Source organism: Dipteris shenzhenensis, chromosome 32, assembly GCF_047967505.1.
Source record: "Dipteris shenzhenensis isolate YYH24624 ecotype China chromosome 32, Dip_SZ_1.0, whole genome shotgun sequence".
NCBI lineage: Eukaryota > Viridiplantae > Streptophyta > Polypodiopsida > Gleicheniales > Dipteridaceae > Dipteris > Dipteris shenzhenensis.
The window spans coordinates 39,400,124-39,405,560 of record NC_141627.1 but is presented as its reverse complement, the minus strand read 5'-3'; the positions used below and the strand labels follow the sequence as shown (position 1 = coordinate 39,405,560).

Sequence of the window (5,437 nt, the reverse complement as noted above, 5' to 3'; positions counted from 1 at the left end):
GGTTTTCAAAGCCGTCTTTAAAGTCGGGCTCGGACATTGGATGGTCATTGATATACAAATGCCCTCCTACTGGATTCTGGACACCCCTCTTCCCCGTCAAACGATCACATGTGCCTGGCAATGGGCACTGGGCAGTAGCTCCGGCAGATCGCCATTCTGATGTCTCATCTATAAATTACTGGCCCTTGCTGGACCTCCGCAGTCGCTCTTTGCCTATCCTCGTCTTGGCCTTGTGCAGTGTGTGTTAGGTCTTGACCGTTTCGAAAGATCATCAGGGGAGCTCGAGGGAGCCCCTTAGACGTGTTACAACATATTAGTTGAGACCTTCTTCCTTCGCACTTGATGTTTCGTCTTTTCATCGCTTCTTGTTCAAGCGGCCCAGAATTATCTTATTGACGTCCTAGAGGAGTAAGATCTTTGGCTGTGTACGTTTTGTTTCGTTGTAATTTCCGCTAGTCATGACTGAAAAGTCTGATACTTGTTTAGGCTCTATGCTGCATTGGCTGTCGAAGCTCTGGCTACCTCTCCCTTGGGAGACGCTAAAAGAACATATCCGTATGCTGCGCATTCGTTACTGGTTCCACGTTCAACTCTGGATGGCATGCATTCTGGTCTTTCTTTTGGTCAAGTCTGGGATGGCGTGCCATTTGTTCGAGTCTAGAGCATTCTTTGTGCTGCATTCCCCCTCGCAGTTGGCAATCTGTGTGGCTACGTTGGTTGTGATCTCTGTGAGTGTCTACCTGAGGCTGAGGCCGTCTCCCTGTTATCTAGTAGACTTTTGCTGCACCAAAGGTGACGACCAAACCATGGCCAACACAGCGAGCTTTCAAAGTTGCATGAGGACATGGAAGTCGGTCAATGAGCTTAACCTTGCGTTCCAGTTTAAGGTGTTTCGTCGATCTGGCGTAGGGGAAGAGGCTTATGCGCCTCGTCGGTTGCTAGACAAGGGAGAGGATGTTGACCTGGAGGATGCAAGAGAGGAGACCCAAGACCTGATCGAGACGGCGGTGCGACAGTTGCTGCAGAAGACACAAGTTGAGCCGAAGGAGATCGACATAGTTATTCTGAATTCTAGCTTGTTCAACCCTGTGCCTTCGTTGACGGCCTACTTGGTGAAGAGCTTCAAGATGAGGAGCAACGTGAAGAGCTTTAACCTGGCGGGAATGGGCTGCAGTGCGGGACTTATAGCGGTGGACCTCGCCAAGGATCTTTTGCGGGTGCGTCGAAATTCGTATGCGCTCGTAGTCAGCACTGAGAACATCACTAGCAACATGTATTTTGGGAACGATAGATCGATGATGGTGTCTAACTGCCTGTTCCGGTGTGGAGCTGGTGCGATTTTGCTCACCAACAAAGCAAATATGAGAGCAAGCGCCAAGCTTCAGCTGATGCATTGCCTGAGAACTCACATGGGGGCTGAGCAGGGCTCATTCGGGTGCGTCACTCACAGGGAAGACGACCAAGGGAAGCTAGGCGTGTCTCTGCAGCTGAGTCTGATGGAGGAGGCAGGTAAGGCATTGAGGGTCAACATAACAAGGCTGGCGCCACTCATACTGCCCATAAGCGAGCTTCTGAAGTACGCCTTGAACATGGCGGAGAGGAAGCTGCTCAAGAGGGCCTTGAAGGCATACGAGCCGGACTTTAAAATGGTGATAGATCACTTCTGCATTCACCCGGGAGGAAAACCAGTCATAAACTCTATTGGCAGAGGGCTGAACCTCTCGGCATACGACATAGAGCCCGGTCTGATGGCACTCAACAGGTTCGGAAACACGTCCAGCAGCGGCATATGGTATGCGTTAGCGTACTGCGAGGCGAAGGGTAGGCTGAAGAAGGGAGACAACGTGTTGCAGATCGCTTTGGGTTCAGGGTTTAAGTGCAACAGCGGGGTGTGGAGGGTGCTGAGGGACATTCAACCAGGGGATGGGCAGGGCTGCAATCCCTGGCTCGACTGTATACAGAACTATCCGGTGGACGTTCGAAGCAAGAACAATTCTGCTGAAGATCTTCCCATGCCAGTTCCAGCTCGAGCTCCAGCTCCAGATCAATTGCCTCTCCCAACATTAAGCCGAAATGTTGAGGCACAAAGTAGCGATGTTGCATGACTAGAGCAACGTCACATGGCAGAACATGATCAGAATGTAGCTTGGGCCTTGTAATTTGTTGATCAACATCAGAAGCTAGCTCAGTCCACACTCATAGCATGCATTGCCGTTGCTTAGCTCCAGAAGTTGGCCTATTAGCTGAGCCCGTTTCTGTAGAAGCTAATCCATTGGTCATGTTCATGTTTTCGCGTAGCATCGACGTGAATAATGGTACAATGGCTGTCATATTGCTTTTGTTTTTTGTTAGTATTGTACCTCGTTTGACAGATCTTTATCGTCCACAGAAAACAATTAACCTACGTGAAGTGCTTAAGTTCAAGTTTGAAATCGTGGTATGCTAAGAGACGCAAAATCGTGGAATGCCAACCGACGCAACTTAACGGCTTCTCATTTGGGCATAGGCAACCTCGCTTTTAATTTGAGTTGCTTATTTGAGCCGCATTTATTGGCTGGGTTAGTTGTGTATTTGTCGAAGTGATATCGGAGGTCCTCTCTCGCAAGAGTTGGAGTCCGAATTTTTAAGGTGCATTGCACCTTGGTCTTATATCTCCATTTGAGCAAAAAAAGAGCCTCGATAGTTGTGTGTGTTTGGGGGGGGGGGGAGGAATCTTAGCCCTTCAACCCAAGTGCAATTGTGTGTATCTCTATGTTTCTACTCTGCATCTATAAGCAACTGTAAAATAGTCCATAAATTCCTTTGTCCAAATTGTTAAAAAGCACAGAGTGGTTTCATTGGTATTAGAGCCTAGGTAGTGGTCTGGTACTCTGTGCTCTCTCTTGTTGGTCCTTTCTTATTTGTTCTCTAGAGTCAATCTGCCATGATGGCAACTCATGGCCCTGATCCTTCTAATCTCCACGAATTGAGTTCTCTCTTGTCCAATGTAGGCCAACAAATTTAAGTTTTGGAAAGTAACCAGGTAGGAACGCACGAATCTGGGCCCCAATCCCAAGGAAGACGCCATGCAGACATCCACAACTCCAACAAGGAGGCTAAAACAAGGAGGGTAAGTCATCTCCTGCTTCCCCTCAAGCGGCTCCAAAGTCCATCTCTTGCAGAGCTCACAAGGAGACAAAGATATGCTAACTATAAAGTACCCCTTGGAGATAAGCTCTTCAAGTTCAACAAGTACAAGATTTGGTGGATGAGATTGCTATATGTGGCACTGTACATGCACGATGGTACAGTGCACGATGGTTGTTCTTCCTCAAGTGCTTCATGAAGACCTTGAAGGGTTTCGTGAAGCAAAATGCAAGGCCCAAAGGTATCATGGCCGAGGGTTGGTTGGTACAAGAGTCACTTGTATATATTTCTAAGTTTCTTGTTGATGTGGATAGCTCTCTCCCACGACTATGGAGAGATGATGAACACCTAAGGATGACCTCTATTGTGCCTCAAGGGAAAGTACGAAGCAAAGTAATAGACACAGAGTTGCTTAATAATATCAACCTCTATTGCATGCTTAATAGTAATGTGATGAAAAGATGGGTGACAAGATACGAGGATGCAAAGGCAAGAAGACAAGGAGAAAGGGCCCTCCTTTGTACACACCATGGATCTCCGTGCCACACCCTCACCATCTAAGAGCACTTCCAAAGGATATTCATGTGGATTGGCTACTTGACGAGATGGAGAAAGCAGAGAGAGACGAGGGGATGCATATCACAAAGGAAGAATGGGAGTATGCTAGAGGATGCATGAGGAAGGTCAATATATAGAATGTTATGCATAAGTTAGGAGCTTTCAACAATTTAGATTGCTTATTTAATTGATTTTGTCTTGGTGTAGTGTACTATGTTCAATGCTATATGGTGTGAGGGCAAGCATTTTCGGACACAACAGATTGATGATAAGAGAAACACACAAGATTGCGGCATCATTGCTAGCTTTGAGGGAGCCAATGGAGCCATGGATGATTATAGTGGCATAATCCAAGATATTATTAAGCTTGACTTTTGACACTTCTTTGTGTATGTTTTGGATGTCAAGTGGTTTAAGGACGTGGTGGAAAGAGGCCCTAATGCAACAATCAAACACGATGCAAGTGGCTTTGTAACTATTCACTCCACAAAGTTTTGGCAAAGCAAGAAGGACACACTAGTACTACCGCAACAATGTGAATAGGTACTATACACACATATAAAAAATACTCACTTTTAAATATTTGATACCTTTAATGCAATAAAAATAACATGATTGTATTTGTGTTTGAGTTAGGTTGTCTATCAACCAATGGTGGATAATAATAGGTGGTGGCATGTCATACCTATTATGCCACGTTCCAAAGTGATGTATAGTACATTTACTAATATGGAGTGTATGAAGGATGATCATGGCCATGGAGGTGATGATGATCATGATATGAGAGAGGAGGATGATCATGAGATAGGAGATACAAATAATAAGGCCATTATCTGTGAGGACGAGCCTACCATTGGTGATGCTAATTTCGATGAGCACATGAGTAACCCAAGTAGTAGTGGGCTAAATGTATTTGTAGATCTCAACATTGGTTTGGAGTTTGAAGTAGATAGTTTGGCAAGGGTTGATCTCATTGAGGATGAGATCGGATCGTAGCCCATCATTGATATTGGCAAAACTATTTTACATATTGTCTCATTCTCCTCACCTCACTTAATTTTTATATATGTGGGTTTGCCAAAAAGCATTGATATTTTTATTAAAATTATGTGCTTTGGTAATCATGGGCAACGTTTGGAAAGCAGTGATGCACATTTATCAATCTGCATCAAAATATCACTCTCTGTATTCTCTATTTTACGTTTATAAAGGCGTCTAAATTTGCATCTAAATCACAGTGCAGACGCGCTATTCGACACGCTGATAATCATGCCATTAGATGGTTGATAGACGTGCTTGTATTTTCAATTTTCTAACTGTGCCTATATATGCACCCACTATTTTGCACGTCTATCAGGCGCATCTATAGTTTCTTTGTCTTGTTGTGATTGAGGGGTTCCGTTTTCATGTCCATATGGCCCTTGAGGGGTCCCCTTTAAGGGTAAGGGCCATATAGATATGCCACATATGTTTAATGGCAAGTCGATATGGCCCTTGCCCCTAAAGGGGACCCCTCAAGGGCCATATCGATTACTTATGTTAACATACTTGTTAGCACACTTGTTATCATACTTACGTTAGCATACTTATGTCATGATATTGATGTTAGCATACTTGTTAGCATATATATGTTAGCATACTTATGTCAAGATACCGATGTTAGCATACTTATGTTAAGATGCTTATATCCAAGATACTGATGGTAGCATACTTGTTAGCATACTTATGTGAGGACCAAATCTGTCATGTCAAA

The 5,437-nt window shown here is 44.7% G+C and overlaps 1 pseudogene; it reads left to right on the top strand.

Annotated features, from left to right (window-relative positions):
* Positions 1 to 540: 540 nt before the first annotated feature.
* Positions 541 to 2,250, top strand: LOC147880733 (3-ketoacyl-CoA synthase 20 pseudogene; annotated as a pseudogene).
* The last annotated feature ends 3,187 nt before the right edge of the window (positions 2,251 to 5,437 follow it).